Source organism: Ranitomeya variabilis, chromosome 4, assembly GCF_051348905.1.
Source record: "Ranitomeya variabilis isolate aRanVar5 chromosome 4, aRanVar5.hap1, whole genome shotgun sequence".
In the NCBI taxonomy this organism is placed as follows: domain Eukaryota; kingdom Metazoa; phylum Chordata; class Amphibia; order Anura; family Dendrobatidae; genus Ranitomeya; species Ranitomeya variabilis.
This window is the reverse complement of record NC_135235.1, coordinates 743,169,586-743,183,959: the sequence shown is the minus strand read 5'-3', so window position 1 is coordinate 743,183,959 and position 14,374 is coordinate 743,169,586. Positions and strand designations below refer to the sequence as shown.

Sequence of the window (14,374 nt, the reverse complement as noted above, 5' to 3'; positions counted from 1 at the left end):
ACCCTAAACGTGACTGAAATACGTGGCACTGAAATACGTGGCACTGAAATACGTGGCACTGAAATACGTGGCACTGAAATACGTGGCACTGAAATACGTGATACGTGGCACTTAAATACGTGGCACTGAAACACGTGGCACTGAAATACGTGATACGTGGCACTGAAATACGTGGCACTGAAATACGTGGCACTGAAATACGTGGCACTGAAATACGTGGCACTGAAATACGTGGCACTTAAATACGTGGCACTGAAATATGTGATACGTGGCACTGAAATACGTGGCACTTAAATACGTGGCACTTAAATACGTGGCACTTAAATACGTGGCACTTAAATACGTGGCACTTAAATACGTGGCACTTAAATATGTGATACGTGGCACTTAAATACGTGGCACTGAAACACGTGGCACTGAAATACGTGATACGTGGCACTGAAATACGTGGCACTGAAATACGTGGCACTTAAATACGTGGCACTGAAATACGTGGCACTGAAATACGTGGCACTTAAATATGTGGCACTTAAATACGTGGCACTGAAATATGTGATACGTGGCACTTAAATACGTGGCACTGAAACACGTGGCACTGCAATACGTGATACGTGGCACTGAAATACGTGGCACTGAAATACGTGGCACTGAAATACGTGGCACTGAAATACGTGGCACTGAAATACGTGCAACTGAAATACGTGCAACTGAAATACGTGGTACTAAAATATGTGGCACTGAAATACGTGATACGTGGCACTGAAATACGTGGCACTGAAACACGTGGCACTGAAATACGTGATACGTGGCACTGAAATACATGGCACTGAAATACGTGGCACTGAAATACGTGGCACTGAAATACGTGGCACTATGACTGTCAGAAAATGTTCATTAAACGGTTAGGGGTGAGGTTAGGGGTAGAGTTAGGGTTAGGGTTTGGATCCCTTTATCACCTTGATGGTGGTGGGTGGCTTTTCAGTGTGTTTTGTTTTTTTTCGATAAAAATGCATGCGTTTTTAACGCAAACAAACGCATGTGCTTAAAAACGCAAGAAAATACTGCAGGTTGTATTTCTGAAAATGAACGCATGCAGAAAAAAACCGCATGCGTTTGAAAACGCGACCAAACGCGTACAAAAAAACCGCATGCGTTTTCAATGTTAAATATAGGGAAAAAACGCATGCTTTTTTTGTGCAAAAAACGCTGCAGACAAAAACGCAAGTGTGAAACCAGCGACGCTTTTTATAGCAAAAAAGTTTTTGCGTCTCCACATTTTGAGACCTATAATTTTTCCACATTTTGCTCCACAGAGTCATGTGAGGTCTTGTTTTTTGCGGGACGAGTTGACGTTTTTATTGGTAACATTTTCGGACACGTGACCGTTTTTGATCGCTTTTTATTCCGATTTTTGTGAGGCAGAATGACCAAAAACCTGCTATTCATGAATTTCTTTTGGGAGAGGCGTTTATACCGTTCCGCGTTTGGTAAAATTGATAAAGCAGTTTTATTCGTCGGGTCAGTACGATTACAGCGATATCTCATTTATATCATTTTTTTATGTTTTGGCGCTTTTATACGATAAAAACTAAAATATAGAAAAAATAATTATTTTGGTATCGCTTTATTCTCAGGACTATAACTTTTTTATTTTTTTGCTGATGATGCTGTATGGCGGCTTGTTTTTTGCGGGACAAGATGACGTTTTCAGCGGTACCATGATTATTTATATCAGTCTTTTTGATCGTGTGTTATTCCACTTTTTGTTCGGCGGTATGGTAATAAAGCGTTGTTTTTTGCCTCGTTTTTTTTTTTTTTTTCTTACGGTGTTTACTGAAGGGGTTAACTAGTGGGGCAGTTTTATAGGTTGGGTCGTTACGGACGCGGCGATACTAAATATGTGTACTTTTATTGTTTTGTTTTTTTTATTTAGATAAAGAAATGTATTTATGGGAATAATATATTTTTTTTTATTATTATTTATTTAGGAATTTTTTTTTTTTTTTTTACACATGTGGAAATTTTTTTTTTTTACTTTTTTACTTTGTCCCAGGGGGGGACATCACAGATCATTGATCTGGCAGTGTGCACAGCACTCTGCCAGATCGACGATCTGCTGTGCAGGGCTGCAGGCTTACCAAGTGTCTGCTCTGAGCAGACACTCGGTAAGCCACCTCCTTCCCTGCAGGACCCGGATGCCGCGGCCATCTTGGATCCGGGACCTGCAGCCAGGAAGGAGGTAGGAGACCCTCGCAGCAACGCGATCACATCGCGTTGCTCCGGGGGTCTCAGGGAAGCCCGCAGGGAGCCCCCTCCCTGCGCGATGCTTCCCTATACCGCCGGTACACTGCGATCATGTTTGATCGCGGTGTGCCGGGGGTTAATGTGCCGGGGGCGGTCCATGACCGCTCCTGGCACATAGTGCCGGATGTCAGCTGCGATATGCAGCTGACACCCGGCCGCGATCGGCCGCGCTCCCCCCGTGAGCGCCGCTGATCGGTGATGACGTACTATCCCGTCGGCGGTCATACGGGCCCACCCCACCTCGACGGGATAGTACGTCTGATGTCAGGAAGGGGTTAAAGTACACTGAAACTGATTGAATCCATGGTGCTGTACATGAGAAGGGGTTACATACAAATTAGAGATCTCACTTACATTAGACATAAGGGAGGTTCTCCTACACATTCTGTTCAAATTGTCAAGCAGTGGTACTTCTAAACTCATAAAGCTATAAGCCAAGTTCCAAAAATTACAAGCGGGGTCATTAATACACACTTCAAGGTACCAACTGTACTACCTTATTCAAATATTGTGAACAAAGTGTAGTTGTGGTACTTTAACACTTATAAAAGGCTTTGCACACAGAAAAATGTGATAAGGAGGGTAATAAAGTCACTGATCGACCCTTGAACACAAAAACTTGCGGGCCTCATTCAAATACTGAAGATTAAAAAAACACTATGTGCTGCTGTCATCTGGTGGTGTGGAAATGCCAGGTCTAATCCTGGCTTTGTTCATTTCTATCAGAGTGAGTTTGAGACTTTGTGTTGACAGGCGAAAGTGCCTGTCTGTTTTCACCCCCCCCCGAGGCACTAAAAGATTGTTCAGACAAGACGCTAGCTGCAGGGCAGTACAACACCTCCAAGGCATAGAAGAACAGATCATGCCAGGCATCCAGCTTTGAGACCCAATATCTGAAGGTCACAAAGGAATTATGGAGTATGCTGGTTTTGTCAGCCAGTTATTGCTTGACTATATTTAAAAACTATTCCATCCTTGTCAAAAACAGTTAACATGGCATGGACGCTGGGAGGGTGTCATTAAATTGGGCCAGGTCTTTGACAGCGTACCCCTGCATCTGCTGTACCTGGTGGGTGTCTCCCTCACATTTACTCCTTGGTTGGGCAAGCTGCCCCCTGCTGCTAGAGTTGTCTGATGGGAATTTTGTCAACATCTTTTCCTTCTGGCTTTCTGGTATAGCACCATTTTAGTACACCTCTCCACCTCAGGAGGGAGAGATGCAAAGTTCTCTTTGTAGAGTGGGTATAGCAGGGTGTACAACCAGTACTCTTTTTTGGCCAAAATGAATATAACACGAGGGTCACAGGAAAGGCAGTGGTATATAAAGTCTGCCATATGTGCCAAGTTCCCTACAGCCAACACTTCCCTGTCTCCACCATGATGACTACTCCCCATCTCCTCTATCTTTTCCTACTCATTCCCCTCCTCAGCCCAATCACGTATCCTATTCCTTCTCCTCCACCTTTTCATTGTTAGCCATTCAGCACTGGACAGATTAAATGAGGCTGGGCTGGGTAGTAACTCCCTGTCTCATGTCTTCCTCCATCTCCACATGGTCTGCATGCAAAGCTTCATGTTTGTCAGCAGCGACTGTTTAAATAGACACAGAAGTGGGATCATTGCATGCATCGCAGAACCACAACCTCACACTACACCCAACACATAAAAACAAAACATCCTTACAGAAAGAACAAGGCACATAACACATACGAACTGATCATTACAGACATCACACAACATACAACACACACAAACTGAACATTATAGACATCACAGTGCACACAACACATAAATAGCCAACATACAAGCACAAGTTTTTTTTTTTTTTTCTTATAGTCTTCTGATTCTGGTGCTCGATCCAGAGGTCTTCAGAGCGGCTCCCAGGGTCGTCGGCGTGAGAGTCAGGGCGGTCGTCGGCGTGAGAGTCAGGGCGGTCGTCATCGTGTAAGCACCTTTTATTTATTTTCTTTTAAACTTTATGTTGTTTTGAATCTAATGTTTTTTTTTTTTCCTTCACAGCTTGCTCCTGAGTCGGACGGTGAGGAGGTCGGGCTAAATATCGATCTCCTCATCGATCTAATCCGAGAGAGGGAGCCGCTGTGGAACATGGGTGACCGTAGCCACGCTGATGTAATTGTGACCCGTCGACTCTGGGAGCATGTCTGCCAACATCTTGTAGACAACTGGGAGGACCTCGATGTTCGGGCCCAGAATCAAGCACGAAATTTGAGTTATGTTGCTGGATTTAAAGTGTTGTATACTAATTGTGCTTTCACTTTTCAGGGGAGCAGATATAAATATGCCCAAGCCCTGTCGTTCCTCAGGTCAATGATGGTGAGCCAAAGGTAAATATTACCCACCCCATTTAATAACAAATGTTTACAGGTTTAACCCTTTTTTGGTGTTTCAGCCAGGGCCATGCAATATCAATATAATAATTATATATTTTTTTCTCTTTGTTCCACAGCACCGTCGGCAGCACTCGGGAGCCTGCAGCTGAGTTGAACCCTTCTGGGGCGATCCCTCAGGAGTCTGTCACTGCGAGACACTTCGACAGTCGCGGACCCTGTGCACCTTCCCAACCTTGCCTCACATCTGATCCCTCGGTCCCAGCCACCAGCGCTGGAGCATCCTGGCCGCCTGCGTTGCATGAATCTGCTGGTGAGGATATAGCTTTTCCTTTACCCCACCCCTCTGATGCTGCCACCTCTAGTACACCTGTGGCTTCGGGGTGGCAGCACCAGAGGGGTCAGGCACAGAGCTATGGGCCCGAGTTCTTGCACCTGAATGCATCCTTTCAGAACTGTCTGAAACTTGTCGGAGCAAATGACTGCAGGTTTCAATTTGATAAACAAAAGTATTCTTGAGTTACATACACTTCTACTACGGATGCATTCCGATACAAGTCAATCACCGAACCACACTTATTGCCGGTCGGTACTCGAGCGCATGGATAAGCTATCTCCTGATCAGCAGATGCAAGTAATGCAATCATGCCAGTCTGCTCTAGCGCTTGTTACCTCCCAAGCCACCACATCTGGCCCCCCTTCCGCACTTGCCCCCCCCCTTCAGCAACTGTCCCTCACTCCAGCCACTACCAGCATCCTGCTCCTGCCCTGTACCAGCATCCTGCCCGTGCCCTGTAACATCATACTGCCCGTGCCCCCTACCAGCATCCTTCCCCTGCCCCGTCCCAGCATCCTGCCCCTGACCCGTACCAACCTCCCGCCCCATACCAGTTCCCACCAACATCATCTGCGCCTCCTCTCCCTGCCCACTACCATCAGTCTCCTTCACCCATCATGTCACTATCCCGACCCTCTTCTCCATCCATCACCTCTTCTGCCTCCAAATCCATCCACTCCACCCCTCCAACCTTCACGCCCACATTCCTCTCTCCACACTCCCAATGTAGAAGTGTCCCAATCTGACAGCCCTCCAGAAATATCTCCACCCCGAACTTTTTCAACTTATCAAGTTATATTTGTTAAAAAATTTAGTTTAATAAAACTGTTTAAAAAAATGTGTCTTTTATTTAAAAGGTATAAGGTTAAATACGTTGGGTAAAACAAGGTTTAATAATGTGGTTAAAAGGATAAAGACTTTGGGTATAACCCAAACAGGTACACAACTTGGGTAAAACAAGGTAAAATAATTTGGGTATAGCCCAAACAGGTACACAACTTAGGTAAAAGAAGGTAAAATAATTTGGGTATAACCCAAACAGGTACACAACTTGGGTAAAACAAGGTAAAATAATTTGGATATAACCCAAACAGGTACATAACTTGGGTAAAAGAAGGTAAAATAATTTGGGTATAACCCAAACAGGTACACAACTTGGTTAAAAAAAATCTAACATACTTTTGGTTACAAGGTACAAGACAAATTGTTCAAACTCTCTCATCCTGCCAGTCTACTCTTCCTTCAGGTGAAATAAAGTATTCTGCAAATTTGTCCCTCATTCGGGAAACTGACACAGAACTTCTATACGTAATGTTGTGATAATCAGCCAAGGTGGTTTCTTCAGAGTGATCTTCCATGGAAATATGTTCCTTGCATATCACATAATTGTGCAGGACTAGTGATGAGCAAATATACTCGTTACTCAAGATTTCTCGAGCGTGCTCGGGGGTCCTCCGAGTATTTTTTTTTTTTAGTGCTCGAAGATTTAGTTTTTATTGCCGCAGATGAATGATTTACATCTGTTAGCCAGCATAAGTACATGTGGGGGTTGCCTGGTTGCTAGGGTATCCCCACATGTACTTACGCTGGCTAACAGATGTAAATCATTCAGCTGCGGCAATAAAAACTAAATCTCCGACCACTAAAAAATACTCGGAGGACTCCCGAGCATGCTTGAGAAATCTCGAGTAACGAGTATGTTCGCTCATCCCTTTACAGGGCTACACACGCTTTCACCACCTCGTCAACAGTCTCAGTCTTCAAGTTTATACTTGTCAATAGAACTCGCCATTTGGCGGTCAAAATCCCAAATACGCACTCCACCATTCTGCGTGCGGTAATTAAAAATTCTTTTAGTTTGCGTTAATCCAATACTGGAGTAGGGTTTCAGCAGGTGTTCCAACAGCTGGAAGGCTTCATCCCTAAACATACAAAAGGCATTGGTGGCCCAGAGGTTTGAGGCAGTGGTCTGGGGGGGAATTGGAAGGTGTTTCCATACAGATGACGCCCCATTGCAGACAATTTGAAAACTTGGGAATCAATGGAGTGGCCATACGCCCCAATATCCACCACTATAAATTTGTATTCCGCATCTGCGATGGCCATCAGCACAATGGAGAAGAATTTTTTATAGTTGAAATATTCTGATCCTGACCCAGCCGGTTTCACGATGCGGATATGTTTGCCGTCCACTGCACCCAAGCAATTGGGAAACTGACAAACTTGGTGGAATTTTTCGGCTATTTCCAACCAACTCTCAATTGTGGGATGTGGTGTAAATTCGCCGTGCAAAGAATCCCACAATGCACGGCAGGTGTGCTTGACAATTCCCGATATGGTGGAAATTCCCAATCGAAAATGTAGTGACAAAAGGGATTCTCCAGTTTCAAGGAATCTGTGAATAAAAGCAAGGCAAAAAATATTACAAAATAACAGCAATAACATTATAGTTAGAAGTCAGCTTTAACAGTAGGAGATACAATAAAAATTATTCATAAAAAATAACACTAATAACTATTCTAAAAAAAATACCAGCAACAACATTAAAGTGTGCTTTACAGGACGAAATACAATAAAAATGGCTTACCGAAGAGTGACCATCAGGCGCTCCGCCGGTGAAATGGAGAATCGGCAATACATGTCACTCCTTCGGATGAGATCTCCAATTCGGTCGACCAATAGATCGAAGTTCTCCGCCTTCATTCGCACATATGAGAAAAAAGTCTCTGGATCTCCTCGAAGCTCCAAGTACAGTGTAGAAAACACCCCACGTGTCATTCTCTGTGCCGTAATGGGGTGGATCCACAAACACCGCAGACGCATGATGCGTTGTCTCTCACGCTCCTTCTCCAGAACAATTGTTTTCAAGCGATTCGCCTCCACAGCGAAATCCACGTTGATCTTCATAATATTCACAATAACGATATCCATCTTGCTCTCAAAACATTTGCTCCTCTACAACCTGTCACAGATGGGCTGTAGGAACACTGTATATATAGGTTTTCAGTGGCCAGTCACATTTGGGAGCCTCCCAGGGGCATTCTTAAAAACCGGATCCATCAAAAAATGGAAGCAAAACCGATGGAATGGATCCGGTTTTCCACCAGACACGTTCCATCAGTTTTTCACATTTTATGCCGGGTCCAGCGCTGCGGCGAGACGCCGGAACCGACATGACGGCAAAAACCTGATGTGTGAAAGTAGCCTTATGGGTAAGTAGTTTAATCCAGCAATAAAATTGCACCCTTTTTTGGAGTGTTATATAACAACAAAATGTTTCACAAAGCACGTAATGCACTTTGGATCACAATGTATTAATTTTTTCTCACGCAAAAAAAAAACAAACCTACCACAGCTATGCACAATCCGAGCTGAAAAAGGGGAGCAAATGCCAGTGGTAAAATTTCAGTCACTTTATTGACAATACATTTTCAAAAAGAAAAACATTTTTTACAAGTTAAAAAATGAAGATACAAGTGCACAATACAGCTGCCCAACCGGGTAGCAACCCCTATATATTCCATCAATGTCTCCACAACTTGCCAGCCATATGGCTCAGATACACAAATAGGGTTATTATTCATGTTACTATACACTCACCGGCCACTTTATTAGGTACACCATGCTAGTAACGGGTTGGACCCCCTTTTGCCTTCAGAACTGCCTCAATTCTTCGTGGCATAGATTCAACAAGGTGCTGGAAGCATTCCTCAGAGATTTTGGTCCATATTGACATGATGGCATCACACAGTTGCCGCAGATTTGTCGGCTGCACATCCCAAAGATGCTCCATACAAGGCAGGATGGATCCATGCTTTCATGTTGTTTACGCCAAATTCTGACCCTACCATCCGAATGTCGCAGCAGAAATCGAGACTCATCAGACCAAGCAACGTTTTTCCAATCTTCTACTGTCCAATTTCGATGAGCTTGTACAAATTGTAGCCTCAGTTTCCTGTTCTTAGCTGAAAGGAGTGGTACCCGGTGTGGTCTTTTGCTGCTGTAGCCCATCTGCCTCAAAGTTCGACGCACTGTGCGTTCAGAGATGCTCTTAGGCCTACCTTGGTTGTAACGGGTGGCGATTTGAGTCACTGTTGCCTTTCTATCAGCTCGAACCAGTCTGCCCATTCTCCTCTGACCTCTGGCATCAACAAGGCATTTCCGCCCACAGAACTGCCGCTCACTGGATTTTTTTTCTTTTTCGGACCATTCTCTGTAAACCCTAGAGATGGTTGTGCGTGAAAATCCCAGTAGATCAGCAGTTTCTGAAATACTCAGACCAGCCCTTCTGGCACCAACAACCATGCCACGTTCAAAGGCACTCAAATCACCTTTCTTCCCCATACTGATGCTCGGTTTGAACTGCAGGAGATTGTCTTGACCATGTCTACATGCCTAAATGCACTGAGTTGCCGCCATGTGATTGGCTGATTAGAAATTAAGTGTTAACAAGAAGTTGGACAGGTGTACCTAATAAAGTGGCCAGTGAGTGTATATGGTAACCAAATTACTCCGGAACAAGTATGTTCTATAAAGTAGGGTGGCCTATCCCAGCCTACATGCTTTCTTTTAAATGTGTTCCGGGAAGGTCACTTAAAAATATTACCCTGACATCATAGCTAATAAATACATTCCGGAGAATACATCGTGTAAAGATAATATGGGAGGATAGAATGACACATATACACTTATTTATTTATTAGTATTTATTCAAATAGTCATTTTCGCAGTTATCCCTGGTTTACAGTGATGACCGGCATAACGCAGGACAATAACATTCAGCTTCAGCATCTTCACAGCGGTGAGCGCTTCTGCAGACTTCCGGGTATGTGTCTCCCTCGAGATGCATCTACACGGCGGCTGGCTTTGCCCCCTCATCCTGACGCGTCGGGTGGAGGTGTGTGGGCCAGCGGCACGTGACGCTGACTGGGGGTTGACGTCATGCCCGGTCTGTCTGCGGAAGTGCCACATTCCAACCGCTGCCACCACTGATTTGTGGGAATATAAAAGCATGCCAAGTACACCCACATACATGGAAACCGCCCCAGGAAATAGCTAAACGCGCGTCGGGGACCTACGCTGCTTAACCAGGTCGTAGACCCCTTTCATTTATGTTAATTTAAATTGATCTCCTGCTCTTATGTGTGACTACTGCTATTATTGCCATACTGGAGGTGTTTACCTTACTTATTTGAGCACATGTGCAATATATGTTTTGTATTAGATTTTGAACAAGCCCTATGCAATTTATTTGATAGATTATATTTGAGTCACATACTCCAAATATTTATACCTTATATGACAGCAATTAGCGATATAGTGGCATTTTTTATTGAGGAGATATATGTATTTATATAGCCATTTCTGTGCCTTATAACGATTGCATAAAAGCGCTAGTCTCTTTATTAGCTATGATATCAGGGTAATATATTTAAGTGACCTTCCGGGAACACATTTAAAAGAAAGGATGTAGGCTGGGATACAGGGTCGGCTCCAGGTTTTTGAGGGCCCCGGGCGAAAGAGTCTCACTGGGCCCCCCCTTTAACACATACCACGATTCATGAATCACAGATACAGCAGAGAAATACAGGTATAGTCCAATGCCAGAATTCACTTCTTACATGAGTGATAGCTATTGTAAATTCTACAATACCATACAGCAGAGGGGCTTTATATAAGTCAACCCCTTATATGCCAATTTTTGTGGAAAACTTTTTAGGCTATGTGCACATGTTGCAGAATTGCTGCGGAAATTTCCACGGCAATTCCGTAACTCCTGCTGCGGGTATATCGCATGCGTTTTCCCGCTAAACACTAGCGTTTTACAAGCGTAATTAGCTTGCGGAATGCTTGCGTTTTCCAAGCGATCTGTAGCATCGCTTGGTAAACTGATTGACAGGTTGGTCACACTTGTCAAACATTGTTTGACAAGTGTGACCAACTTTTTACTATTGATGCTGCTTATGCTGCCTATCCCCGGCAGTTTTCCCGCTCCTCGCGATGCTCCGGTCCCAATAATGCATTGCGGCAATGACCCCAGATGAAGTAGCAGTCTCGCGAGACCGACGTCATCACAGGTCATTTTCGCAATGCATTATTGGGAATGGAAGCATCGCGAGGAGCGGGAAGGCTGTCGGGACGCCGGAAGGTGAGAATATCATGATTTTTTATTTTAATTCTTTTTTTTTCTAACAATTATATGGTTCCCAGGGCCTGGAGGAAAGTCTCCTCTCCTCCATCCTGGGTACCAACCGCACATGATCCGCTTACTTCCCGCACGGTGGGCATAGCCACATGCGGAAAGTAAGCAGATCAATGCTTTCCTAGGTGTGCGGAATCCCTGCGATTCCGCACAAAGTATGAACATGCTGCGTTTTTTTCCAGAATGCGATTCCGCCGCGGAAAAAAACCACAGCATGTGCACAAAAATTGCAGATTGCATTCTAATAATAGGATGCTTAATGTAAGCCTTTTTTTGCGTTTTTATAGAGAAAAACGCGGGGAAAAAAGCAAAAAATCCTGAATGTGTGCACACAGTCTTAAAGTAAACATTAGAAAGTATTAACGTAGAACATTTGTAAAAGGGCAAAATGGGTTGCAGGCTGCAGCATCACAACACATCAGTATTCGTTGTCCCATTGTTTTGAATTCACTGTCGATTTGTAGTGCTGATGACTGACCCAAATAAGTGACATGTGCAAAAATGTATACATACAGTACATGTACATGACACACACACGTACATGACACACACACGTACATGGCACACACATACATACAGTACATGTACATATCTCACACACGTACATGGTACACACATATTCATGGTACATACATACAGTACATGTACATGGCACACACATACATACAGTACATGGAACATACGTATATGGAACACACATGCACATGGCACACACACATACATACATGGCACACATACATACATGGCACACACGACACATACATACATGGCACACACACATACATACATGGCAGACACATGCTGCACAACAAATGCTCATTTGATACATGTGATTCATATAAACAATGTGACAAAACACTCCGGGATCGCCTTTGCTGGGGTCAAAGGTCACGTGGTTTGTGCATTGAACTCTGAGGCGACAGCAGGTTTCCAAGTTGACTGACCTCAGGTCAGGTTTATTAAAGTGAAAGCAAATACAGAAAACAAAACATAAAAATAAATCCTAGCCTGTCCGGCGCTAACTAAACAAATACGTTGCTATCTAACAACTGGGGGGGCTTCTCCCACCCAGCTAACATTACATAGATCATGAGCACAGCTCTCACTCACGTTTGTCTCACACAGACAGGCATTCTGTGTGCCCCAGGCTGACACCTGAAACCTCCAGCTGGTCAGCCTTTATTCCTGCACTTATTAACCCCTCGGTATCCTGAAGATACTGAGCGGCCTAATTCACATAGGACAAATACCTGGGCGAGATATACCTGCCCCCAACTACCAGACCGACATGACTCTTACATATCCTCCCCCCCTGCTCAGACCACTCAGGTCGAGCAAGAATACTCTCGAAACAGTGTACTCGGGACAGGGCATCAGCGTTCCCCATCTGCACCCCGGGGCGGTGCTCCACCGTGAAAGAGTAAGCCTGCAGGGCAAGGAACCACCGGGTTACCCGACTATTACGGTCCTTGTGGAGATGCATCCACTTGAGAGGGGCATGGTCCGTGACCAGCCTAAACTTCCTACCTGCCAGGTAATATTTGAGGGAGTCGAGAGCCCATTTGATGGCTAGGCACTCTTTTTCAATCATGGCATACCTCTGCTCATGTACATTCAGTTTCCGACTGAGGTAGAGGACCGGGTGTTCGACTCCGTCCCTTACCTGGGAAAGTACAGCTCCGACACCAGTATCAGAAGCATCAGTTTGCACCACAAACTCGCTGCTGAAATCAGGAGTCACTAGTACGGGCTGAGAGCACAAAGCCCGTTTCAGACTGTGGAAGGCCTCTTCAGCCGCTGAGGTCCATCTTACCATGACGGAATCCCTCCCTTTGGTAAGATCCGTCAAGGGGGTAGCCATGGCCGCAAAGTTGGGTATGAACCGGCGATAATAGCCGGCAATGCCCAGGAAAGCTTGAACTTGTTTCTTGTTCACTGGTTGCGGCCAGCCCTGAATTGCCTGTATTTTGTCGATCTGGGGTTTAACCACTCCTCTGCCAATCACGTAGCCCAAGTATCGGGCTTCTTTAAGGCCGATGTGACATTTCTTGGGGTTTGCCGTTAAGCCTGCGTCTCTCAGGTCATCAATCACCGCCTGTACCTTCCGGAGGTAAGCTTCCCAGTCCACGCTGTAAATTATGATGTCGTCTAGGTAGGCAGAAGCGTACTGCCTGTGGGGCCTCAAGACTCGATCCATCAATCTCTGGAACGTTGCTGGGGCTCCGTGAAGTCCAAACGGCATGTAGATATACTGGAACAGCCTTTCCGGTGTAGCAAATGCTGTCTTCTCTCTGGCCGCCTCGGCCAGAGGGATCTGCCAGTACCCCTTTGTTAGATCCAGGGTCGTAATGTATCGGGCTTTACCCAGCCGATCGATCAACTCATCGACCCGGGGCATAGGGTAGGCATCAAATTTAGAAACCGCATTCAGTTTCCTAAAGTCATTGCAAAACCGTATAGAGCCATCCGGCTTAGGTATCAACACGATTGGACTGGACCAGGCACTGTGCGACTCTTCAATGACTCCTAAGTCCAACATTGCCCTCACCTCCCGGGAGACGGCTTCACGGCGTGCCTCCGGAATCCGGTACGGCTTCACATGAACTGTGACACCAGGCTCTGTGACAATCTCATGTTTCACTAGCCTAGTCTGGCCAGGTTTTTCCCGAGAAAAACTGTTGGTTCTGTAACAAAAACTGCTTAACCTCAGATTTTTGTCGTTCAGAGAGAGTCTCGGCAATCTGCACCTCCGGTACGGTAGGTGAGCAAGCCGGACGGGGCAGAACCGCTGTTAGGGCAGCGCGGTCTTTCCAGGGTTTTATCAGATTCACATGATAAATCTGTTCTGGTTTTCTCTTACCAGGCTGGTGCACTTTATAGTTCACTTCTCCAACTCGTTCCATGACCTCAAAGGGGCCCTGCCATTTCGCCAGAAATTTACTATCCACCGTAGGGATTAGGATCAACACCCTATCCCCGGGTGCAAACGTACGGACCTTGGCGCCTCTATCATAACTTAGCCTCTGGGCTCCCTGGGCCTGTAACATATGTTCCCTAACAATGGGCATGACAGCAGCAATACGGTCCTGCATTTGCGTTACATGGTCTATCACCGTTTTAAAGGGAGTGACTTGACCTTCCCAGGTTTCTTTTGCGACGTCCAACAGTCCACGGGGACGACGG

At 45.2% G+C, this 14,374-nt stretch overlaps 1 protein-coding gene and 1 long non-coding RNA gene across 2 annotated transcripts in view; one reads left to right on the top strand and one right to left on the bottom strand.

The window, feature by feature from the left end:
• LOC143768054 (uncharacterized) overlaps positions 1–14,374 on the bottom strand; it is a 54,054-nt gene that overhangs the window by 21,354 nt on the left and 18,326 nt on the right. The window lies entirely within an intron of this gene.
• On the top strand, positions 3,967–5,730 carry LOC143768090 (uncharacterized). The gene is made up of 3 exons (XR_013213789.1): positions 3,967–4,248; positions 4,324–4,649; positions 4,772–5,730. It is a non-coding gene; the product is annotated as an uncharacterized LOC143768090 (long non-coding RNA).